Genomic DNA, 26,749 nt, shown 5'->3' with positions numbered 1-26,749 from the left:
CATGCTGAGGTCGGTTGGGCTCAAACAGGTAGCGTAGCTGGCGCAAGGCGCTACCTTAGCGCGGACGGGCGCAGACGGGCTTGCCTTAAGCGCGCCTTTGGCGCGCAATCGGCGCGCCCGCTGCGCTCGTCCGCTGCGCGTCCGGGCATGGCACATGATTTAAGGAAGAGGAAAATAGGGGAGGGGGGGTGTGGCCTCAAAAAGGGGCATGGCCTCAGCGAACGCCGCTGATGGCGGCAGCAGTGAACCCTGTGCAGCTTCAGCGACAGCGCTGTAACTGCTGCGCGGCCAGGTTAGGAGCACACAAGTTGCTTGCAAGGTGCAGGAGGGGGCAAGGGGTGAGTAAAATACACAATAAATTGGTGACACTCAAAGTTATTTAAAAACAATTCACACTCCCGGCTTTCCGCCTCAGGAGATCAGGTCAGTCTGAGCGGCGAATGTATTCCACGCCTTTAAAGGCTCGGAGGGGGCGTGGCCTCAAAAAAGGGGCGTGGCCTCCGCGAACGCCGGTGATGGCGGCAGCAGTGAACCCTGTGCAGCTTCAGCGACAGCGCTGTAACTGCTGCGCGGCCAGGTTAGGAGCACACAAGTTGCTTGCAAGGTGCAGGAGGGGGCAAGGGGTGAGTAAAATACACAATAAATTGGTGACACTCAAAGTTATTTAAAAACAATTCACACTCCCGGCTTTCCGCCTCAGGAGATCAGGTCAGTCTCCAGTTTTAAACCAGGAGCACTGGTCAATTATAGTTTTCTTACACCGTAGGTTATTTATGAACTATTTTTTTTCTTTCTTACAAGCACCTCATTCTTATTTGTATTTTGTATTTATTTTATTTAGACGCTGCATCCTCCTGTTTTCATTCCGCTCTCTTTCATGTTATAAGCCCTCCTCCTAACATCCGAGCGCACACAGCCCCTGCAGCAGTCACAGTACACGTCAACAAATGCTTCATAAAAATGTGAAAGGGACTTCTTTCTCAACTTCGGAAAATATTTTAAATCGCGCTTCAATAAGTATGTAATTGTAATTTTAAGAAACATTTCAATAGCGCGATTGCCACCCAACGGGTATCTTGGTGCTGTGATTACCACTAAGGGACACTGTGTGTTACTGAAAGTCTGTTCAGAGGGACTAAAGAATTAGTTGCTCGGAAAGAGTCTGGTTTTCAGTTCCTTCCTAAACCTCATCAAGGTATTAATATGTCTGATCTCGATAGGCAATGAGTTCAAGAGTCGGGATGCCATAAGACTGAACGATTGTCCTCCTAATCGAGCCTCGTTAAAATGTGGGATGCATAGCAAATTTGCTGAGGAAGAATGAAGGTTTCTTGCTGGGGAATACCAGAGGAATTTCCTCAGTAAAGGCTTAGGCCCCATTTTATGAGCTGCCCTATAAACAATATATAGTGCCTTAAACTGGACTCTCTGTGCCATAGGTAACCAGTGGAGATCCTTTAAGGTGAGCGAAGCAGAAGCTCTGCGTTGTCTATTTAATGCAAGCTTAGCTGCGATTACTTGAATCCTCTGCAGCTTTTTTAACAGGGAGCCAGGAGCTCCCAGTAATAGCGTATTGCAGTAGTCTAGTCTGCTCATAATAATACTCCTTACCACTTGGGGTCTGACTGAGGCTGGTAAAAAGGGGAGACTTTATCGAAGAGCTCGGAGAAGAGATAGACAGGTGCTCATTGTTTTATTCACTTGGGAGTCCAGTTGTAGGTTACTATCTAGTAATACTCCCAAGATACGAGCAGCGAGGGATTATTTACAGAGGCTGGCCAAAAATCCAAAGTTAGAGGGCGAGAGGTTTTACTTGCGGCACAGTAAAGTATTTCCGTCTTATCGCCATTAAATTGCAGAGAATTAACTCTAAGCCAGCATGCTGTTTCCCGCATACAGCTATGGAATTTTTCCAGGGAAATAGCCTTATTGCCCTCAAAAGAAAATATATGTTGAGCATCATCAGCGTAATTTATAACTTCAATGCCAAAGGATTTTATAAGGGGGATAAGTGGGCGCAAATAGAAGTTAGTGTCGCACCTGAGCAGTTGTGTCAGCGGAGGTCTCCTGTGCCCTGTCCTGTGATTCCGGGAACCTCGTCCACAGCCTACTGCCCTGCGTCCGGGTCTCTCTCCCGCCGCCACGCTTCAACACCCGCGGAACCGGCAAGGAGGGGGGCTACTAATCCCAGCAGCACCTGGTGGGGCAGGGCGGAAGTGCACGCCCACTGGACGCGCCTGGAGGCGCTACAAATTGGAGCACGCCCTCCGCGTCGCGGGACGTGCGCGGGCAGCGCCGGGCTGAGCCCGGGCAGAGGGCGGGCCGTCTGTGGCCGTCCGGGGCCGGAAGAGGCCGGGCCGGGTCATATCCTTCATCTCGCTCCCTCCTTCTACCAGACACTATCCTGTAAGGCAAGTACACAACCACTGCCACGGGATCCGGGACATTGAGACTGTCGCAGCGGTTGCTGCAATATTGGTTGTATCAATTGCTCATTGTTGACTGTTTCCTCCTGCTGTCAAAGTCCTGTACCCACCTTGCCCCTTTTACTGGTTTACTGGTTTGAGGTAGTGGTGGGAGATTTCTGTTGTGCGCCGTACCGCCCCTTCGCTGCCCATTAAATCTATAGTTGGTCCGCCCATCACATTAACATCATGGTAAAGAGTAAGAATCCTCAGTCCAGGGTGGAGGGAGGGGTAAAGGGGACCCTGGACGCCTTTATTGTAAGAGCGGAGTCCCTGCTAGCTCACGAAATTTTACTGACGGAAAAGCGGCTTTCCCTGGACTCTTTATTAGCTAAGAAACGGTCCTCCTTGGGAAACTTAGCCCTCAGTGTAACGCCGGGTGGAACTCTCCCCGACCCTCTGCAGGTGGCAGATCCTAGCACCCGGGGGACTTTAGATCTAGTAAGCCCGTCTGCTATAGTTATCTCCCCGACTCTCAGGGTGCCGCAAGTAGCTGGCGAGCAACACTCTGACACTGTCTTAGGAGAAGCAGAAAGGGGGGGGCCCAGTGCACTTTCAACAGCACCAGCCACTGAATCCAAGCAATCGCCTACCAGGGAAGTTCTAACTCGATCGAAAAGATCTCAATTGCAGGCAGGCCCATTAACCGTAGGAGGGACGCACACCTCTAATCCCTCGAGTAGGCCTAGTCGCAGAGGACCAACCAAGGCCACCAAGAATCCCGAGTGCTTTAAATGTCCAACTTGTAAAACCACAAATGGGTTGACAGGGCTGCATGAAACCATCACAGCACTGGAAGGAAAATTAAAACAGCTATTAGTCCAACATCTAGGCCCAGTATTATCAGCAATTTCTAGTTTGGAATGCACGTTAAGGAGGTTGGCAGAACCGGTCTCTGAAAAGCCAGATGGGATTTTCCCACAGAGGAGGCAAGAGGGTGGTGGGAGCGAAGAGGAGTCACATAGGGCTACCAATGATAAAACGGTCACCATTAATACTGAACTCGAGCCCAGAAAAAGTAGGGAAGCCGCTTTAGAACAAACAAACACTGGTAATAGGCACTCTGGACAAAAAACCAAGGGTAATATGCGGACTCCCCCTGACCCAAAAACCGCTTCCTGTGGCCCAAATGAGAACGCAGTTTGGCTCAATATTAGCAACAATACTGTCTGCGCTCAGAACACCCCAGGCCTCCCGATTCTAGACCTACCCCCCGCATCCAGTCCCTACACGTTAGTGTTAGTAGGCGTTCCAGGCCTTAAGAAAGATGTTGAGGAATCAACTAGTACGCTGATAAATAAGACCTTACACTGGGTGCGAAATAAATCACATGGGATGAGGCTCCAACACAGGCACATCCTAATGGCCAGGAGGGTGGCCTGGATTGGGAATAGCGCGAAAAGATTTACAGGTGACTGTATTATAGTTAATTTCAAATACCCTGAAATGGTGAGAGAACTACTCGACAACCGACACACGAATGGGGGTTTTGGGTCATATATAACGATGCTACCCCTGCATTTCTTTTATAGAAACAGTACACTTGAAATTGGGCAGGGATGGCGGGGGCCCTGGGATCCCAATAATCGGAGGGAGGTGGCACCTGTATATGACACAAATAGATTCGCTCTGCTCTCTTGTCCCTCCGTATTGGATGAACAGGACTGACTGACAGAAATAGGGAGCATGGAGCCTGAGTTGGCAAACCTTACCCCGGGTAATACCGAAGATGTTAAAGGGACCCCGGAGCAAGTGGCAGCAACCGTCCCTGGGGTAGAGCAAGGGACGGAAACGGATGCCAGGCCGAAAACGCCACACGGCCTGGACAAGAGCCCCCCCCTAAGAATGATGCCTAGCACGATTAGGGGTATAGCTCCAAACCTTAGGGATTTGGGGATTATTTCCTGGAATATTTCAGGACTTGCAACCAAGATCCAAAATATTGAATGGTTAGCCTTTATAACGAAATTTCAAATTATTTGCCTTCAGGAAACATGGGAAACTAACAAAACTGTCCCATTCCTGGAAGGATATAAACTGTTTTTTGTGCCAGCCCAGAAATCCAATATGGGAAGAGCCAAAGGCGGACTAATAATGTATGTAGCATTGTCATTGCAGGGGAAATGGCAAGATTTGGGGTGGGACTCCGCCTGCCTCCAGGGCGTAAAACACTCATCGGTGGGCCAAAAGCTGATTTTTATAAACTTTTATAATGCGGGACAATCCTTAACAAACTTGATGGAGTTAGAGGAAAGATTGGTCACCCTTCAGAACTCAGGGGATGAGGGCTATCAGCTAATTCTCATGGGCGACTTTAATTGCCACCAGTGCCCATATCTGAAATGGGAAGGTGGCACTTGGGATAATTGCCCTTCTATTAAGGGTTGGCACCTGGAGCACTCCAGAGAGGGTCTGTCCCTGAGTACAATACTGAGCGAGTTCGCCCTAACCCAGACAATGGACCTGATTGATCGGGGGAAGTCTGATAACATAGCCCCGTCCTTTAAAGGAAGAGGCTGTAACTCATTTCCACTGTCCTAATAACCAGAATAGGCCAGTTTACGATAGTACCCAGCGCATTTAGCGATCACAATCCCTTGGTCATGTCACTAGTGGACATTTTTCCAGGTACTAAAACAGACAGAAGGACCACCACGGGTGAATTTAAGGCAAAGGATCAAGGAAGAAGAATTAAATGAGAAAATATCGATGGGGAACAACTCAATAGAGCACTCCTTGCCAATGCAGAGAACCACTTGTGGAGATGTTTAGACCCCACTGTTGAGGGGACGGACCTGATTGCAGCGTTTGAGGGCACCGCACAGCATATAGACACTCTTCTAAGAAGCAAACCAAGGCCCCAGGTAGATTTCTGCCCTAGATGGTTCGATAAGAACTGCTCGAGGGCCCATAGGGACCTAAAATTGGCACTATCAACTGCCCCTAGGAACAGAGGAGAGATTGCTGAGTGTAGGGCCCGGTACAAAAAGGCAACAAGGTTGCGAAAAATACTCCTACAAACAGAGGCCTGGGAATCCCTGAAAGAGGCCGCGGAGCTCCATGACATGACCAGCTTCTGGAGGATTATAAATGCTCCTTGTTTTCAACCCCCAAATAAGCCTCAGGTGGCCTCCCACATCTTGCCAGATGAATGGATGGCGCATTTCAGTGGCCTATACAACCGTGGCGAGCCGGAGGAGCTGCCAAATAGCGGCACAGAATCCTTTGGTGGTGACTGGTCATACTTTACGGTCCAGGAGGTTAAACTGGGAATTGAGGGCTTGGTGGTCAGGAAGGCCCCAGGCCCAGATGGGATACCCCCCGACCTTTTCAAAAGCCAGGTAGATCTCTGGGCCCCTGTACTGACCAGGGTGCTGAACACAGCCATTGAAGCAGGTATGCCCAGATCCTGGTCCACGGCCACTATTGTACCTATATTCAAAAAGGGCAATAAAAACGACCCGCAGTGTTATCGCCCAATTTCCCTCATTGATGTTTCGGCAAAAATTTTGGGAAGAGCTGTTCTAAACCGTCTGTTGACTTGGGCCGATGATAATAACATCATCACGGATGTGCAGTACGGGTTTAGAAATGGGCGTTCTACCACTGATCAGTGCCTCAATCTGTACCTTCTGATAGCGAAGTACACTGTGGCCAGGGAAGGCACTGTTTACCTGGCTTTTATGGATCTCTCAGCAGCATTCGACTGCGTGAACAGAAGAAGGCTGTGGGAGATCCTGGATGTGATGGGCGTTGAACCAGGCCTGATCCATATTTTACGAACACTTCATTTAAATACCACGGCACGGGTCAGATTTGGTGAGAGGGGGGAAGTCACAGAGGACTTTGGGTGCAGTGGAGGGGTGAGACAAGGGTGTATCCTTGCCCCTTTTTTGTTTACGCTCTATATTAATGGGCTTGACAAGGCACTCAGAGAGCTGGAGGCCGACTGTCCCTGCATTGGGAGGAGAAGTATACCAGTCCTCCTTTATGCAGATGACGCGGTACTCCTGGCGCGTACAGGAAGGAGCTTGCAGACCCTCATCAGCGGCTTTGTACGCTTCATGGCAGACTTAGACTTAGTTCCCAATCTATCAAAGTCTTATGTCATGGAAGCAGGCAAAACACCTTTAAAGAATTGCACCTTCTCTATAGGCACCCATAAACTTGAGAAGGTAAAAACCTTTAACTATTTGGGGATTATGTTTGATAAGGACCTCTCCTTCAAACCCCTTGCAAAGCATAAATGTAGTCAATACCCGAGAGCAGTGGGGTCAATTATGAATTATGCAAGTAGACGTGGACGGTGGTCGCCTAATGAAATAGTAAAGTTATATAGGTCAGTTTGCTGTGCTAAGACTCTGTATGGGAGTGAGTTGTGGGGTTTCACAGAGTCAAGCAAAATCCAAGTGGAAGAAAATAAGTTCCTAAGGAGACTATTGCAAGTGCCCCAATGTATCCCCTCATATATCGCCCATGAGGAACTGGGCATTCCCCACCTCAGTGACTGGATACAGCTTAACCCGATAATTTGTTGGATCAAGATCTGGATAAATCCCGAGGCATTGTTAACTAGGCAAATCTTGGAGGATTGCATGAGGGGGGACAAGGGCCTGCTAATACCCTGGCTCAAATACGTCAGGGATGCATTAGATTTATTGGGCCATGTACCCTTTTTTAATAATCCATCCACACTGGCCAAAAATGACCTGGTCCTCGCAAAGGCTGACCACCTACTACATATAGACAGGGCCAGAGAGGAAATAGAAGGACGAAAACATAGTGTCCGTGACTAACAGCTCACAAAAACCTCCGTGGGGATGGAAGTCTACCTGTCTAACACATACAACAAACAGGATAGATTCCTGATGACTAGATTTAGGCTAAATCTTTTGCATCACATTCTGTCAGTCCCCGCTGGTTTTGTAAGCGATGCTAGGACAAAAGGGTGCTGCGGCTGTGATCTGCGATCTCCGCAAGACACCCTACATTTCGTCCTACTCTGTCCCTTTTACGCACTACCAAGGTCCCGGTTTCTAAAAACTGTCCTAAAGCGAGCTAAAATTAGACAGGCCAAAGTGGCCCTTTTGTTCCTTAAAATGTCGATCGATCCTTTTGTCTTATTTAGCACTGTGCACTTTTTGCGACTTGCAGTTAAATTGAGATTGACCAAAGAAGAGGCCCACTGAAGTAGACAGTGGAAATTTGTCTGGGATTGATGGGATGCACATAGATATATTTTACTCTTTTCTATGAATGATTGTCGCACACAAAGGCTTACCGTATTTGATTGTTCGTTTTTATCTTTTTAACTTGTTTGTATATAGGGATTTTATAGCACTGATTTTATAGGGAATGTGTATAATTGATTCATTTTATTCTTAATGGATTGTAACATTGTAGTATGAACTGCATCTTTTATGGATATCTTTCTTTTTATCCGAATAAAGATTATTGACTATGACTATAAGTTAAAAAGGATTGGGCTAATAGCCGAACCCTGTGGAACCCCATATTTTACAGGGCTATTCTGAGAAAGAAATGGCGTCAAAGTAACTGCCTGCTGCTTGTCTAAGAGATAGGACTGCAGCCAGTCCAATGCCTTGTCTCTAATACCATTCTCCTTGAGTCTTTTAATCAGGGTCTTATGATTGACTGTGTCGAATGCAGCTGACATATCTAATAGCACTAAAATGGCGGTTTGGCCATTGTCGGCCCGTATTCGAAGGTCATCAAGGACTATCACCAGAGCAGTTTCGCTACCGTGTCCCGGGCGGAACCCAAATTGAACTTCATCCAGAAGATTGGTTTCTTCCACAAATTTCGAGATGGCCCTACTCACTTCTCTTTCCAGGATCTTTATCAGGTAGGCTAACCGGGAGATAGGCCTATAGTTAGATGGACACAGAGGGTCCAATGTAGCTTTTTTTAAAAGAGGGAACACAACTGCCTTTTTCCAGCATTTTGGAACTATCCCGTTAGTTAGCGACTGGCAGCATATGTGGTATAGATACGGGAACGCGTTCCACAACTTATGTGGGAGTGGGTCCAAGGGAGAGCCTGAGGAGATACCAGCTACAATTATATTAAACTCCTCTTGTGAAGGGACCTGAAAGATCTCCAGTGTTGGCGTAATTTCTCTTGCATTTTCTTCATAGAGAGTACTGCTACTGAGTAGTACAAGTGTATCAGCTTTACTATCCTTCTCTCCTTCGCAAGGGGTATTTAGGCCAGTTAAAATTGTATTCATTTTTCCTTCAAAAAACACTGCCAAACCATCGCACAGCTCTTGTGAGGCCGGAATCTTAATTCTTTGCACAGTCAGGATTAAACATGTTGTTTACTATGCTGAATAAGGTTTTCGACTTATTGGATGCATGCAAGATAGTTTCCTCAAACGTTCCTCATATGTCCAAGTCATGTAGTTTTAAAATTATGGTTTGTGTCACACGGTTTCACAAACTGTAACGGAAAGGATAATGGAAACGTTTGCTCTGAAATAATGACTAAATGTAACCAATGCACATAAACATAAGAATTTAGACGTTAATACCACTTTTTATCAGTCAACCTAAGAACCTGCACAAGAGCTTCCCGGTTGTTCCAAGGGCGAGGGCGTGGCCTAAAGAGTCCCAATTCATGCCTGGCAAGTTCTAGTGTGTAGAGTCTGCTGTCTGCCTGCTTCCTGCCCCGAATCGCTTAAACTGGATGTGGGAAGCATGGCACCAGGGAGTTGCATTGTTGTCTTCGCAGGTAAATCATTTGTTATGTATTAAATATCAAAAATGACAGCCTGCCACAGCTTGCTCATATTTCGTCGTTGTTTAGTACCCTACAATTCTTTAGGTGGTTCTTAGATGTAGGGGCGGAGTTGCTTGGTAAATACTTTTATTACTGGTATTTTGCGATCTATTCAGATTGTAAACTTAACTAGTGCACTTTCTGTGTGCTTGGATGACTCTACTCCAAGATAGTCACCTGACGTCCCAGTAGTGCAGGACATGTTCAGAGCTTCCAGGTCACCGGAGTTAGGTTGGGACCAGCTCGAATACTCTTTGGCGTGATGTGGGGTAAGATTGAAATGGTTGACTGTCAGCACCCGAGGTGAGGTTTAAGCGGGTCTTTATTAGCAGTCGTTATCAAGTATATTCTTTTAACGAGAACAAATTACGTTTACCAGTGAATGAGGAATAAACAAGTAACAAAGTAACTTCCAGACTACCATTCACTTAGTCCAGTCCAATATATCCATGTGTGACACCCATTGCTCTTTCGTCACTGCTCATTTAAATTAACACTTAGGTTTACTTGTTATCAGGTTTATTGATGTGTTGCATAGCTTGGTTAATCGTTCATTCCCATGGCAATTATATGGATGTTATAGGTCAACATTCAATGACAGGGTCGACCAACTGTGACAAAACTGTGAAATTATGCATTACATTATGAGATTACTGGAAATGTTTGCTATTGATGTGAAACTGTCTAATGATTTTGACGCTTTCACATAGTTGCTAGAACCGCTATTTCTGTGCTATAAAAATTAATGTTTTTTAAAGAAATGAAGCTATAAACTTTTACCAGTTCCAATTCAAAATGTTGTCCAACAGCAATTATATATTTTGTCTTTCATGGAAGTGCAGGAAAGCCGATTTAGTAACGTTGTCCTTTCTGCCTCCCAGAGAAAAACACACTTGGTTGGATGGACCTTATACCACATTGTGCTTAACAGAAAACAATTCTAAACGTACACACTTATGTACTGAAATGTGAAAGCAGCATCAGTAAAGACAGCAATGAAGTTGTGACGACTTGCTTGTTCAGACTACTACATTAGCCTAGATTTTGGGAGCGTACACTTTAAACCAAAACACATAAACAAAAGACATTGTTATTTACAACGCCAATAGCATTAACTCTGTCAAATGAGAGACCTATTGCATTGCAAATGCTTGTTCTAACTAAATGTGGATTATATTTGTGTGGTATTTTCACTGTTTTACTGTAACAAGTGTTGCACAAAGACGTTAAACATTGCCTCCTAAACTAAGCCTGCCTGCTCTGTGCCAGGCTATCAGAGGGCGAGCACAGGTTAATTTAGGGAGTGTATCTGACTTACCCTGACTAGAGTGGGGGTCTCTACCTGGACAGGGTACATACCTCTGCCAACTAGAGACCCCATTTCTAACAACTGAATATCTCTGGTTCTACTGGTTAAATTGTTGTTGGTCTGGTATCGTTTGATTACAAATTACTCTTTTGTTTTTAATTGGTTTAGGACTTCTCTTGTGTTGTGTCTTCACTTTATTACAGGTTGTGTACTGCACAAATACTTAACGCATTGCCTCTAATTTAGGCCAGACTTCGTTTGTGCCAAGCTACCGGAAGATTAAGCACAGGTTCATTTAGTCACTGTTTGTGGTTCACCCTGACAAGGATTGTGGCTGTTGGGGGCGGGGGTTGAGCCCTTCTCAAGCACCAACCCAATTCCTCAAACCAGCCATCTGTCATTGCACATTGGTAATGACTGCCTAAAACATGGATCTATCCAGAAGCATGATTAGATGTCGCTGTGCTCTGTCCCCAGTCTCTGAGTTCACCTCAGCAGGGAACAGCGAGCAGTAAGAACACCCAAACATTTGGTCGTGAACACCACAAACCAATCACTTACTGCAGCTGAATCACCTAGGGTCTACTCTTCAGAAGCAGAGTCTTGGATGGGATCTATCAGCAGGGAGCCCACTGCATTCTCCCATTGGACAGCGCTGCTGTGGCAGATGAAACTGCCCGATTGTCAGAGACTAGCACAGCCTGCTGTGAAGATCTGTCCCAGAAATAGTGAGGTGGTATTTCAGTGAGTCAAGCCCTTTATAAGCAGTGTTCTGTTTGAGCGTCTGAGCCATACAGAGGCGGTGTCATGTGAGACTAAGTCGCACTGGTGCTGTATCCTATGAGAGGGGTTAATTCCCACCAAAGCTGTCCTCTTGGAGCAAGTGAGGTTCTTAGACCCTGCTTCCAGGGGCAGAGGCCGAGTTCTCACACTGAAAAGGTGTTGAAGTAAAACCCTTCACAGTCACTGTCGGCTTGTTTTCATATATTTTTCTGGAAAAGGTGCCTACTAAATTGCAGGTAGGTTAAGAGTGGGCGAACCTGCAACCATCGATTGACTAAAACCTGCTAAAAAACAGACAATTGTGGCTTTCATTGCATTTCACTAAACCTAGATAATTTACTGCCAGGGCTTTAAGTGGGCCAGGTCCTGCCGGTCCTCAGCATTAGCAGTTCTTAAAAGCAGGTGCTGAGACGGGTCCCTGTCGAGCTCTCCATTTTTGACCTTACCCTCAGTGATGGAAAGAAAATCTTTAACTCAGCAGCAGTACCACCCTTCGCTGTCTTTGATGTCACTTTAAAGAGACTTGTTTTAGTACTTTCACTGTCTCATCATTTCAGAACTGAAGCATTTTCAATATATTATACAACGAAGCCGTAGGTGTTGTTTTTTTATCTAATGCAATTTGCAAAGCTAATAGCCCTGGTTTGTTTGGATGTAATGATATAAGCAGAAAAATGGGAAACGGCCACTACAACGCGGCCGTTTCCACGCTTTACCTCAACCACGCATGCATTACAACGCATGCGTGGTTACCACGTATAGCCTTTACCACGCATTCCTTTACTACGAGATACGTAGTAAAGGAATGTGTTATAAAGGTTATACGTACAAAAAAGGGGGCTGGGGGGGGGGGGTCTCCCCCTCCCCCCCAAAAATACAAAACGCACCTGTTTCTGCAGGCAATCGGTGTCGTTGGAGGAAACGGAAAGACACTTCCGCTTCCTCTGTACGACGCACCACCGAAGAGCCTGAAGAAAAGAGGACGTGGAGAGGTAAGGGGGATTAAATTCAAAAGAAATAAAGGAATGAGGGAGTGATGTAGCGCAGGGGATATTTAATAGAAGGGTTTGTGGGTTGGGGCAGAGGGTCGCACAAGGGTACAGGGAAGGGCTAATATATAAAAAAAAGAGGGGGAAGGGCACAGAGGAGCAGTGAAAGGAATTAGGGCAGGGATCAGAGAACACCTATACCAAGAAAATGCCATTACCATGCATGGTTTTACAACGTAAAGGTATGCGTGGTAAAGACATTTTCGTGGTAAAGGTTATGCGTAGCAATGGCATTCGCGTTGTAACGCATACGTTGTAAATGCATGCGTTGCAACCATTCTCAGCCTTGCTGGATTCACAGGCAGCCATTTTATCTTAGGCCCAAAAATAAAACAAACACAAAAATAGTATTAATTTACGAAATAGAACCCATTCTGTTTACCTCCCCCATACTAATACCGTGTATTTATATTTCCTAGCAATAGCTATTAGTTTAAAGCAGCTTTTCTATTATTTGTGCACAACATGCAATAATGTTCAATGTACAACATAGCATAAAACATGCACCAGTGCACATTTTCAAAGCGCATACAGTTAATACATACTCATAGCAACATGCTCTAATGTTTCAGATAACTTTTCATGCAAAATGCTTTAGCCCGATGTGTAGTGATGGTGCATGGTTCCTTTAATACACATAATAAAAAGATGTGTTATGCAATGAATATGCATTGTTAAAATATGCAACGAGTTTTCTCTACACTGCAAAAACACATGTTCATTCAGCACAAGCATTTCAGACTGAAAGCATTGACCAGGCCTCATTTTATGTCTTTCATTTTCGTGGTAAAGGTTATGCGTAGCAATGGTATTCGCGTTGTAACGCATACGTTGTAAAGGCATGCGTTGCAACGGAATGCGTTGTGACGTCATACAACCCAGAAAAATACCAGTCGGGCGGCACACTATGCTAAGCAGTGGCACCGATTTTTACCCATGTGTTTTAAGCCATGCCCATTATTACACAGGGCATGCCCCCTTGAGCCCCCCCCCCCTCCCCCCCGACACACACAGTGTTTTCATACCACTTAAAACCCTGCTTTCTGCCATGGGTACTTTAATTTGCATAAATTGATCTGTAATCATAAAACATAGCATGGTCACAAATCTCAGCGAAAAAACTACTCATGTCCTCTATCATGCTTTGTATCAAAAATAATTGCCTTTAGTTTTTTCCGCTGCATAATCATCAAAGCAAGATACACAAATTGCTAGAGCTTTCATGAGCTACCTAAAAAGTCCGCATCCACGCATCCCAAGCGCACGGACAAATGCATTATCTATCGCACCTCATGTCATATGGAAAACAACAAACAATGGATTAGGACACCGCAAAGCTTCCACACACGAAATAATAACCTGCTACGTGCAAGGGTTTCCAACTTAGCTCAATGTTCACATAACTCTTCACCAGGTGTCCGTTCGTAGCAGGTCAACGTTATTTGACACAAAGAAGGCTGCTCTGACAGCTTACGAATTCAAAGGTAAACCCCATGGCAAGCGTATCGCCCCACTCAGTGATCAGTGTTTTTAGCATAACCCGATTACATTGGCTTAAATATATCGTGTTTCTTGATATCGTGTCACTCCTATTGTCACACGCAAAGCACTGAAATGTCACACATAATCACGTTGTAATACAGAATATATAAGCGCACTGTAAAGGATAATAAATATGAACAATTGGCAGCTATCCTAACCTAGTAGCGGACTGTGGCTACACTCCCAAATTTCGCTAATTCAAAACCGCCCAATGAACTCATATTTGGGTAGGTTAAAGCAGTATATATCATTTTTACTTTCGAAAGTGTGTAGTTTGCCCAAAGCAGCCAGCACGTTAACACCTAGTAACCTAACCTGTCATTCAATCTAAAAGGACTTTAATCACAAGCCCATATGCCAATCCCGCACGGGGCCAGAACAGTACCGACAGGGGCATTTCGTGAACTGTAGACACCCCGACTGTCGACGGTGGCAGTTGCAGCAGGGAGGAGCAAGATACATACAGGGGAAGATAGGTAATAAAGTGTTACTGACCAGAGTATAAACCCGATACCTTTTGGTGGATGGCTACAGCGGAGCAAAAGAACAGTCAGAACGAGGAATACTCACCTGGCACTACCGACCTGATTTTAAGTATAACCCAAGTTTTCCGGGGTCATGTGGCGGAAGCTCGAGGAGGCAGTCAGCATCGTTAGGGCTGTGCAGCGTTGCTAGGAGCAAAATCCGAAACAACCATTTACAGCGCTGCTCCTATGAAATTCAAAACACGCACAACTTCCCTTGGAAAGTAGCCCAATACGAGAGCAACTCGCAACAAAAAAACCACTTAAACAAGCCACGCCTCCCGGGATTACGCATAAGGAAGAAAAAAGAATATTAAATCTATATCGTTGCCTAACGATTTGGAAGCAGTCAGATTCATTAAATGCAGCGGTCGAAGTATATTAACAAGCATTGGTAAATGCATTAGGTTTTGCCTATGTGCTTAATAATAAAATAAGTTGTTTTTTGTTGTACGTTGAATCTTGCTGAGTTGTACAATGTAAGTCTGTTAACGTATTAAACGTATGACTTGTTTATGTGCAAAAAAGGCAATGTATTGTGCTGTTACCATAGTTGCCAACATTTGAAAAATATTCCCGGGACACTTTGTATCACAGTGATGCTGCAGTTAGAAAGTTCTTGTTTGCATACCTGGGTGTAATAAAGAGGAACAGTTTCTGCAACAATATTACCCCGGACAGTCTCCAACTTGCCTGGACTGTCCCTGCAAAAATTGGACAGTTGGCAACTATGTGTTACTTGTGGTACAGTGCGGGTAAGTGATAGCAACATTTTGAAAAATGAAATGAGAGGGAAATTGTAGAATTAATTCATGTAATAGCAATATTATGTGTTTAGAGGATTTCTGACAAATTTGGGCCCGGTGCCACTGCACCTGCTGCACTATTCAAATTGTGCGCCGTGCCTGCAAGATAACTTCATTTGTGTCTGCCTGTTTAGTAGAAAAATTTAGAAATAAGAGGGAAAAGGATGGAATGGCAACTGAAAGTAGAAAAATATTAGAAATGAGTGAAAATGAAGCGAAAGAAGGACATAAATCGGAGACATGACTGAAGAAGTAATTAAGGAAAGATAAAGAAAGAGGGAGAAAGTATAAAATGAGAAAGAAATGAAGAAGGAAGGAGAAATTAACGAGGAAAGAACAGAGTGCTTGAAGGGTGAGAAGGAGGAGGGAGAAAAGAAAGTAGTGGAAAAAAAGAAAGCCTTGAAAATGGAGCAGCGAGGAGGAAAGTCAGAGCCTTGGTGCAGATGTGTGCTCCTCGCTAGGTCTGTTTGGCAGCTGTAAAATAAATGTTTCCTTCTGCCTAGGAAGGGCATGGCGGGGGCAGGGGCACCTTTTGGTTTAGTGAAATGGAAGAAGTTTTTGTAGGCAGGCAGGAATTGGAAAAGCAGTGTCAAGCTGCACCCAGGGCGACAGGACATGAGGCGCTCTCAAGAGCTATGCTGAAGTGAATTTAACACTAAGTAAGTACCGGGACAAATGTGCTAGTCTGCATGAGTGAATAGATGCTGGAATTAATGAGTGTACAGACATTAATGAGTGCAGCAGGGAATGCATGAGTGCACAGGGTGAAAGACTGTGGCAGGGAATGACCGGTGAATGGTGTGAGTGTAGAGGATGCATACAGCAATTAATAGGTATGCTGGAGTGAATGTGTGCCCGGGTGGGAGTGAATGAGAGCAGAAGTGAAACGGGCAAGTACAGGAATAAAAAAGTGGGCGAATGGAAGTGAATGAGTGCAGCATAAAGTGAGCATGTCAGTAAGCTATTGCAACAGTGAGAGAATGTTTGTGCATGCAGCAGTGAATGAGCGCATGCATGTAGTAGTGAGCAGGAGTAAGTGAGTGCAGCAGTAAATAAGTACTTGAATGAATGGATAAGTGACTGTACAAGAGTGAATGTGTGTAGCAGGGAGCTAGTGTCACCATGAGCGATTGGATGCTGGAACCACTGAATAACTGCAGCAACGACAGAAAGAGTACATCAGTGAGAGAAAATGCGAAGGAGTGAAAACATAGTGGATGAATATGTATATTTATGTTACACAGTTGTGATCAGAACTGCCAGGAATCCCTTTGTGAACTCCTGGCAGGCGTCAGTAAGATACTTTTTGTCGTAAACGTATGTTCACAACCAAATTTACCTTTTTGAATCTGGCCCATTGGGATGCAGCGGTAATCTCATGGTAATTTCTCAATGCAAAGCCTCATTTTCCGTTAATTGACCGCTGTAAAGGTACTGAACCCTTGCCACTGTATATTACCTTCAGGAGACTTTACATAAACATGAAAAATCAAAAATGCATTTAATATTTAAGCCAATAAAGAGAGTTGTGAGTATCTTTAAAGGGTTTTATTTTCTTAGTTAAAAGAGAAGTTTTTCTGACCCTTTATTCATTAGTCAAATATCAATCAGGTTACAGAATTTGAAAATTAGGAAAAATACCATTAATATAGATCATATTACAGTCTGCATATAAGCATCACATGTAGAGAAGAAAATGTGGTGCAAAATGTCAGTCAAAACTCTTAAAGAGTTTCTGAAAAAAAGAGTGAGTCTTGCAAGGCTAATCAATAATTAATAAATGGCAAAAATCTCCCATAAAGAGAAATGAATGAATAGGACAAATACATCTTTTCAAAACGAATTAATTAGTCAAAGCATAAACTTAAAGTTTTAGCATCTAAATCCCAACATTCTATCAGCTGCATTTCTCTGCCCTGGTCTGTTCAAGTCTGCATCTCTGTGCTTCACAAAGAGGCGCTGCTCCTAAAAATGCCCCTCCATTACAGACCGCAGAGAAATGTGATCTGACTTTCCAAAAATATGGCGTGCAAGGACTCTCTGAAAAAATATGAGCAAAAGGACCCCCCCAACCTTCCTCTGTCTCTCCTCGGATGCAAATCTCCACCCAGGCTGCACCGCGACGTTTGACGTATCTAACCCATATGATGCCTGGCCTCATCTGCTGCCTCTCCTCTCTCCTAAAGCTAAGGCTTAAGGCCTAAGGCTGACATGCCCCCTATGGGGTCATTATTTATATTTTAATTCTTGGCAGACTACACTAATAATTGTTTCAGATTCAGAGAAACTCGCATTGTGATTGGTTACCATAGATGATGTGAGGGTCTCACCATCCTGTTCTCATTGCAAATTCCAAACCATGCTGGTTTTAACAAAAGAAGCATTAATGATTAATACAATCATATATTTCAGCAACATTTAATAGGAAAAAATGTTTTCAGTTTCCTCCTTCCTGTGACATCGCACGCAGGATAACCACATTCCACAAACACTGGTACATTGGCAGAATAGCAAGAATTTACAGTTCACAGTGGCCTTTCTTCACTCGAGGCAAGCTGGTATAATCTGCGCATGCGCTCAGCACCATTCTCAGCCTTGCTGGATTCACAGGCAGCCATTTTATTTTAGGCCCAAAAATAAAACAAACACAAAAATAGTATTAATTTACGAAATAGAACCCATTCTGTTTACCTCCCCCATACTTATACCGTGTATTTATATTTCCTAGCAAAAGCTATTAGTTTAAAGCAGCTTTTCTATTATTTGTGCACAATATGCAATAATGTTCAATGTACAACATAGCATAAAACATGCACCAGTGCAAATTTTCAAAGCGCACACAGTTAATACATACTCATAGCAACATGCACTAATGTTTTAGATAGCTTTTCATGCAAAATGCTTTAGCCCCACGTGTAGTGATGGTGCATGGTTAATTTAATACACATAATAAAAAGATGTGTTATGCACTGAATATGCATTGTTAAAATATGCAACGAGTTTTCTCTACACTGCAAAAATACATGTTAATTCAGCACAAGCATTTCAGACTGAAAGCATTGACCAGGCCTCATTTGATGTCTTTCAATTTGCTTTGCACCAAAAGTGCCACTTTTAATAAGCATTTGTCTAGGTCTCATTTCATGTTTCATGTGCCGTGTGTTTTCCACTTGCACCAAAATCTGCGTCATTTTAAATGCAGTCTGTCTGAAGCACAAGCATAAAGCAATGCCTAATCTTCATGAAATCTAGCTCTATCAATCCTCCCTTTTGATGATATCAAATCAAGATACCACAAATGATTTGTAAATCATCACACTTATTTAATTTCACAGGTTACATTTTTATTGCAAAAGCTAAGCATATAACAATTTACTTCTATTTCTAAGGCAAACACAAATCTTGTCTGTAATCAGATCATATATAGCCAAGCTCAAATGTTTAGTGCAGAGTTCTGTAAGTAGCTTCTTGCAACTGTTAGTCTTCTCTAAAATAAGTAACTAAAATAATAAAAGGAGAATTCAACAGGACAGTTTCAGCATTCGTTTGCTCTTTGTCATCAGATGGCCTTCAGTATGGCTCATACAGTGTGGCATTCTATACTTTTCCCATGCAAATTTGAACACTTAGGTGCTGAGAGACTCTGACAGAGCACCATCAATTCTTTGCACTTTTTCAACCCAAGCTTTTCCCTTTTATTTTCACTTTGATCAGATTCAGATGTTTCACCACAGCATCTCTCAGATCAAAGTCGTTGCACCAGCCATTATGCAGATCTTGTGTAGCAGCTGCAATCTGGTGAGAAACTTCACGCTCTACATCAACCAGACCTACACAGCAATGGCTAGTGTTTTCATCAGTGTTTTTCACAAGTGCATTTGCATGTAAATACTCAAGCCACTTTGGTGATGCTGAAACACAGTCTTTTGCAAAGTGTAACTCTGTACTGTCTTTGTGTTGCTTTATTATGCTTGAAATTTCAGGTAGATAGCTACAATCCTTGAGACCTCATTATGATCTGATTTTAGAGGAACTGGCAATCTATACCTGGGCATCAGTTTTTGCAGTAACACATTTGCCACTATACAGTTGTCATTTTTCTCTAAAACAATTCTGATACAACCCTGTTGTTCTGCTTCTAAAACATTTTCTTGAGCCTCTTTTAATTCACCTGTGAAGATTCCATTGAATGTATATGCTAACAGAACACAATTTTGTGCCACTGAATTAGCATTTCTCTCTCCCATGACAACAGTGACTCCCATTTGAGCAGTTATACAGCATGTTATGGTAAGGGCAATCAATTTCGCATTTTGGGCTGAGGTAACTACTGAAAGCCATGAAGCCTTGACAACATAATGTATAGGAAGCACAGCATGTGCTGCTCTTAATGTGTCATCGTCACCTTTCAAATATGGGCCATCTACAAAATGGTTGGGCTGAATCAGACGTTCATCCTTAAAGTCTGATATTGGCTTTATGCATATTTTCATGACATCTAGACACTCATATTCAGTTTCATTGATGTTGGGGTCAAAGGCCATTGGGAAATACATCACAGACCTTTGAACACATTCATGTTTTTGAACAGGCACTGAGAGAACGCAGCCCTCCCTCTCACTGCAAATTGGTGTATTTTCTTTTACATAAACTTTCATTCCTAGTGCCGGGGCGCAACACTTTTTCTCTTTCAATTCTAGGAATGCTTTTGTGCAATTGTTGTCCAATGGAAGCAGATCAGACACATCCTTGTGTGTCAGCCTCACCAAAGGCTTAGCCACTAGGGAAAGGTTTAGTAACCACTCTCTACAGCAGCTAACCATTCCCAATAACATGACTTCTTTCTGAATTTGAGGTTGATTCATCTGGAGAATTATTTCCACTCTCTCTGGTGACACCTTTCTACCTCCCTTTCCAATTATGTGTCCCAGACATTCATTTTCTTTTTGACAGTACTCCTGACTATTCTCATGCAATGGCACTGTGACATGAACATGGCAAAAATCAATTACAGTAAGCCATTCTTCAGCACATGTAATGTGAAAAAATATATTGGCTGGATTCGGTACCACAGGACAACATGGAAAAGTTATGCTATTAATCTCCTGCACTAATCTGTTCTTTTCATTGAGTTTCTGTGAACCTGTGATCAGAAAGTTACATAAACTCCCAATCAATTCCATCAAAAATACTTTACTCAGTTTATCTCCAATTATGAGTAAAATTTCTGCAACTGATGCTGTTCTTGAATACATGTAATCTGATTCTAATTTGAATAAAACATGCTCTGCACATTTTATTAATCTGACATCTTTCTCTGTGAACTCCCTAACTTCTGTGTTTATTATTTCTTTCAAATCAGAAGCTAACTTTTCAACTGTCTTTTCTGAAAACAATGCTACAGCTGTCTCTTGTTGGACCATTTTAAAATGTACATCCTCATCAGGAATCTGAAAATTAACATTGTCTGGTGTACAGTAATCTGTGATGTTTGAATAGCAAAACAATTGTTTTCCTGTCAGGCCTGAGTCACAAACAACAAATTGGTAACTTTCCTCAAATGGGCCTATTTTTGGTGCAAATTCTTCTAAAACTGGGTTTATAATTTCTTTGTTTAAAACTCTTACTAAGTCTGGACCTTCCACTGCTTTCACAATGGACTTGGTAAATTCAGAATTGTTAGGGTTAAAGCTCTCATTTTCAAATACAGTAACCTGTTGAACTGGGTTCTGATTTTGTTTCTGGAAATAATTCACATTTGCTCTGGACAACTTATTTAAATTACTTTTAGCATTTTGCATATTTTGTGGGACCATTTGGGCTTGAAAACCACCTGCCATTGGTACCTGGTTCTGAACTGACATTTGCATTTGCTTGGCTGACACACCTTGCACCTGCATTTCTCTCTGTATTTGCACATTTCCAATTGCTGCATCATGTTTAAATTTAAATTTCTTCTTCCAATGCTCACATCTGTTGTAAAGATGGCAAAGGAACACTTTTTCCAGCAGTGCAACATCCATACCCGAATTTGCACAAAGCAAAACACCTTTACTTCCATCCTGTGTTCTTTTAATCTGTACCCAATCAACATCCTTTGCTGGCACTCTGCCCTTCAGGAAAGTAATCACTGCTAGGTTTTTCTCCAAAACAACAGAAAATGATGGTGGATTCATGCAAACCCTTTTCATTGTCTCCTCACCTGGCCTTTGCACAACAACTTTAGATTCAAACCACAATTCAGTCTGCATGGCAATGTCAAAGAACATTTCCAAATTAATGCATAACTCCTTTAAAGTTTCAACAAATCCATCAATTTGTGGGTACCACAGCATAAGTTTGTCTCTCAATTGTGGGAATGTGTTCAGAAATGCTGCAAGTTCACCTTTGTTCTGTGGCACATGCACATCTCCCACCTTTTCTCTTAATGAGTAAGTAAAAGCTTCTCCCTCATTCTGCTTATTAATTCTTCAACTAGATCTTGTGGTTTCTTTTTCTTATCGAGTTTCCTTGCTAGGTCTGGTGATTTCTTTTTCTTCTCATGTTTTCTTGCCCACTTGTCTCCTAATTTCTCAAACCCATTGCATTAAAAAATATATTTCATTTCAGCAATGTGCAATTGCATTCCTGGAGAACTCATTGTCTCATTTGCCTCATCATTCACATGTACCCTATAACTTTTCTGAAATGGAAAACTTCCTGAAACATCAATTTCATATGTTTGAGCCAAATCAGTCAGTATATCATGTGTAGTTACTGCCCATGTAGCTGTTTCAGTTACTCAGGGAAATTAATTCTTTCTCCTGACACTGGTTCACATTTTCATGATTTAAACAGCAGGGACTGTTAATTTGTACATGTTCAAATGTTAAATTTAAAACATTAAGCTGTCTCTCTTTTTCAGGGTCTGGGTTAATTTGTTCCCCCATGCTCTCTATCTTTTTAATCTCTGCTGCTTCCTTAAAGCAGGTTTGAAAAATCCCATCTCCAAATATATTCATTTTATCCTGCACTGTGGGTGTTATAAAACACATTTTTGCCCCCACCTTTGGACTGTGGTAGTTTCTGTTCAATAATCTGTAAATGCTGAGTTTCGGAAATAAACCCTGACATAATTACTCCTTCTGCAGCTTCTAGAACTTTTTGAGTAGGGACCATATTAGTTGGGATAGTCATCATTTTTCTAGACATTGCCTGTGCATCTGCAGTTTGTAATTCTTGGACTGAACCAGTCATATTTGAAGCAGTAACACCTGGAGATGTCACTGTCAGTGCTGAATCAACAGATAGGGGGTCAATCTGAAATGTCTGCACAATCTGTTTCTCTCTGTTCAACAGAAGCAGTAGCCACTGTAGCACTTTCTGGTACAATATTTTCAGTATTTGTAATGGGAACCACATAAAGTGGCAGACACTCAGTTAACAATGCATGCATAATTTCATCCCCTGAATCATTATTTATTTGTAGCTTTTTATCATCATTAATTCCCTTCTCCTGCATCTGGTGCTTTACCTTTTTATCCTTACTTACTTTGTCTCTTGCTGTCTTATCCCACATACTTAAGGCCTCAAATTGTGCAGCTCTAGATGGTGTCTTTATTTCACATAACACTTTCCTTAATTTGTCAATAACTCGCAATTCAAAAGTACCATCTTGTGGAAACCTCAAAGGACCCTCTTTTTCAGTAATCTTGCACCATTGGTGAACCCACATACATGAATTTTGTCCCAAATTGGTAGACATAAAATGCACAGGTGTTCCTTCAGGAGTATCACCAATTAAAAACACATTTTTCACTTTACCTCCCAATAGTTTCTTTAAACCTTCAAACATTTTCATTTCTGCAATAGTTCAATGCAATTTCTTTTCTTCAATGCTGTCAGTTTCAATTTCAGTCAGTTTTACTCCTACCACTGACCCTCCACAAAATCTTACTGAAATATTTTTCTGAGTTTTCTTAATCAAAATTCTGTTAATAACAACATAAAAACATTTGCTACTCTGTTCCACTAAACAAAGGATAGATTTCTTTTCACTGTGAGTAACACATTCCGCTTACCCTTCATAAAGTAAGAACTTCCGTTTACTCTTCAAACACTGCGAGTAAATCCCTTCCGCTTACCCTTCACTCAATGTCAGAAGAACCTGCTACTCCTTTGGTGTTACCCTTTCTAGGTGATATAACACCAAAGTTTCACCAGCAAACTCTTTGCTATCAATCACTCTCACTTTTACACAGAAAATAGTCCCTAATTTAACACTGCCAGCCCTAACTAGCTTCTCAGTATTATTCCAACAGACGAGTAACCTCACTGCACTGTGGCTTCCAGTTACCACCCGCTATTCCTTCCCGGGATTTCACAGGTGTACATACCTGTTTTTCCAGATAACATAGAACAAGACACTAACTTACTTAACAAGAAGAGTTAAAACATGTAATCAATAACCAATAAATCCTGTCCTATGAAATTACCAATATAATCAAATAAACCATCAATTAAAAATGAGCAAACTTTTCATCAACAGTCAACACTCTTACTATTTTCAACACTTCAAAAATACATCCTAGCATATTAACAACAATTCACAACCCTATTGATACTCACACCACTCCAGCAATAGCCTTCTTGCATCACCTTCCAGTACTGCTTTGCTAGTCTTCAGGTTCTGAGCATTGGAATCAGGAATCAGGACTCGGACATTTATCTAACTTGGACAATTATTTTACTTCCCTCCCAAGGTCAATGATCCATTAGTTCAATAGTTGATGGTGATATTAATAATCCTTAATCACCAAACTAATCAATAATGACCATCCTCTTGCTACCAGAAACTGATGCAGCGGTAATTTCACGGCAATTTCTCAATGCAAAGCCTCCTTTACCTCTAATTTACCGCTGTAAACGTACTGGACCCTTGCCACTGTATATTGCCTTCAGGAAACTTTACATAAACATGAAAAATCAAAAATGTATTTAAGCCAATAAAGAGAGTTGTGAGTATTTTTAAAGGGTTTTATTTTCTTAGTTAAAAGTGAAGTTTTTCTGACCCTTTATTCATTAGTCAAATATCAATCAGGTTACAGCATTTGGAAATTAGGAAAAATAGCATTAAGACAGAACATATTACAGTCTGCATATAAGCATCACAGGTAGAAAAGAAAATGTGGCGCAAAATGTCAGTCAAAACTCTTAAAGAGTTTCTGAAAAAAAGAGTGAGTCTTGCAAGGCTAATCAATAATTAATAAATGGCAAAAATCTCCCATAAAGAGAAATAAATGCATAGGACAAATAAACCTTTTCAAAACTAATTAATTAGTCAAAGCATAAACTTAAAGTTTTAGCATCTAAATTCCAACCTTCTATCAGCTGCATTTCTCTGCCCTGGTCTGTTCAAGTCTGCATCTCTGTGCTTCACAAAGAGGCGCTGCTCCTAAAAAGGCCCCTCCTTTTCACAACAGAGAGGAATGTGATCTGACTTGCCAAAAATATGACGTGGAAGGACTCTCTGAAAAAATATGAGCAAAAGGCCCCCCCACCTTCCTCTGTCTCTCCTCGGACGCAAATCTCCACCCAGGCTGCACCCGCGACGTTTCACGTACCTAACCCATATGATGCCTAGCCTCATCTACTGCCTCTCCTCTCTCTTAAAGCTAAGGCTTAAGGCCTAAGGCTGACACGTCCCCTATGGGGTCATTATTTATACTTTCATTCTTGGCAGACTACCCTAATAATTGTTTCAGATTCAGAGAAACTCTCACTGTGATTGGTTACCATAGATGACATGAGGGTCTCACCATCCTGATCTCATTGCAAATTCCAAACCATACTGGTTTTAACTAAGGGTGGGCGGAATTTGCGAAATTGCCTTTTGCAAAATTTCGCGAAACGGCAAAAAATCTCTGCGAAAACGCGAAATTTCACGTGCTCGTGGAGATTTTGTGCTGATTAATGCGTTACTGAATTTGACCTTCAACTCGGGCACCTGCTTTATTTATATCTGTAAGTGCTTCCTGTTCAGGTTTAAGTTTTGTGACAGGAGCACAGAAGGAATCCTGCCCTGCATATTTATCCAAGAAGATGTCACCGTTTTGTGCAATACCTCTACTCAACTAGAGTACTTTCTACTGGCTAATCAGTAAGTGCTACCTCGGTGGGTAAATGTATAGTGCTTTTCCTACACTACAGATGCGTAAAGGGCCAGAAGAGTTGTCTCCAGCGACCATGTGTGTCTGTAACTTTTGCCACCGCGCCGATGGGCGCCGGGGTCCCTCGAGTGAGCTGTCCATCATAGTGGGGAAAGGGTGGGAAGTCATTGCACACCGCTGGTGTGTGGGCTGCGGCCAAACGGCGGGGCTTCTATGTAGTTCACATGCCTCTTGTTTATAAAGTGTCAGAGACCGGCCAGCGCAGCAGATGAGGAGACAGAACCTCCTGGTGTCAGGAACTACAGGGGGATTGCGCTCGAGAAACTCATGGATGCACAGACCTCCATCAAAGATTACAGCAAATTGTTGACGGTAGATATGGGGAGAAAGCACACCTGCCTAGCCTCCACCGTGCTCACAAATCTTTTGTGCTGATTAATGCGTTACCGAATTTGACCTTCAACTCGAGCACCTGCTTTATTTATATCTGTACATGCTTCCTGTTGAGTTTTAATTTTTGTGACAGGAGCATCGTGCCAGAAGGAATCCTGCCCTGCATATTTAACACACACTGTGGATCAGGACAGTAGTTACCCTAATATCACGCCTCCATCCATACCATGCACCCGCCCGAATCCTGCACTCCAAGGCACATCCGTGGTCTTCTGTCTTTGTCATAATCACCTCTACATACCCGGTCAGTCAGTCGCGTGCACTGCATTTGGCGAACACCAAGCCAAGCATTACAAACGTCCGGCTCAGTTTCCTTCTCTCATGAACCGGGACCAGTCCGAGCAACTTGACATCCCATAGGGTGGTCCACCCCGTGGCACGTTCTGCTTGGTGACCACTGCCTGCCAGTAGGACTCTGCCCCAGGGCACCCCAGACCATGTGAAGAAAGTCCTTGCCCTCTTGGAAACATTGTGGGCAACTGGGCTCATGGGTCGGAAAGATAGTATGAAGGACCTTGGGGGATGGATGAACTTGGTGCATGATTATTTATTCAAGAAGATGCCACGGTTTTGTGCAATACCTCTGCTCAACTGGAGTACTTTCTACTGGCTAATCAGTAAGTGCTACCTCGGTGGGTAAATGTATAGTGCTTTTCCTACACTACAGCTGCGTAAAGGGCCCGAAGAGATGTCTCCAGCGACCATGTGTGTCTGTAACTTTGCCACCGTGCCGATGGGCACCAGGGTCCCTCGAGTGAGCTGTCCATCATAGTGGGGAAAGGGCGGGAAGATGTTGCACACCGCTGGTGTGTGGGCTGGGGCCAAACGGCGGGGCTTCTATGCAGTTCACGTGCCTCTTGTTTGTAAAG

The 26,749-nt window shown here is 43.0% G+C and overlaps 1 protein-coding gene across 16 annotated transcripts in view; it reads right to left on the bottom strand.

The window, feature by feature from the left end:
* Positions 1-14,682, bottom strand: part of ODF2L (outer dense fiber of sperm tails 2 like) — a 367,183-nt gene extending 352,501 nt beyond the window's left edge. For 4 of the 16 annotated variants that reach the window (XM_085602050.1, XM_085602061.1, XM_085602058.1 and 1 more), the window contains exon 1: positions 14,520-14,658. The gene's annotated coding sequence lies outside the window, so the exon portion shown is untranslated. Of the gene's footprint in view, positions 1-14,444; positions 14,489-14,519 lie in introns of those variants that run through there. The other 12 variants (XM_085602056.1, XM_085602064.1, XM_085602059.1 and 9 more) reach the window with 9 other exon arrangements.
* Positions 14,683-26,749: the final 12,067 nt, after the last annotated feature.

Source organism: Triturus cristatus, chromosome 4_2, assembly GCF_964204655.1.
Source record: "Triturus cristatus chromosome 4_2, aTriCri1.1, whole genome shotgun sequence".
NCBI classification, from domain to species: Eukaryota; Metazoa; Chordata; class Amphibia; order Caudata; family Salamandridae; genus Triturus; species Triturus cristatus.
This window is presented reverse-complemented; position numbering and strand designations above follow the sequence as displayed.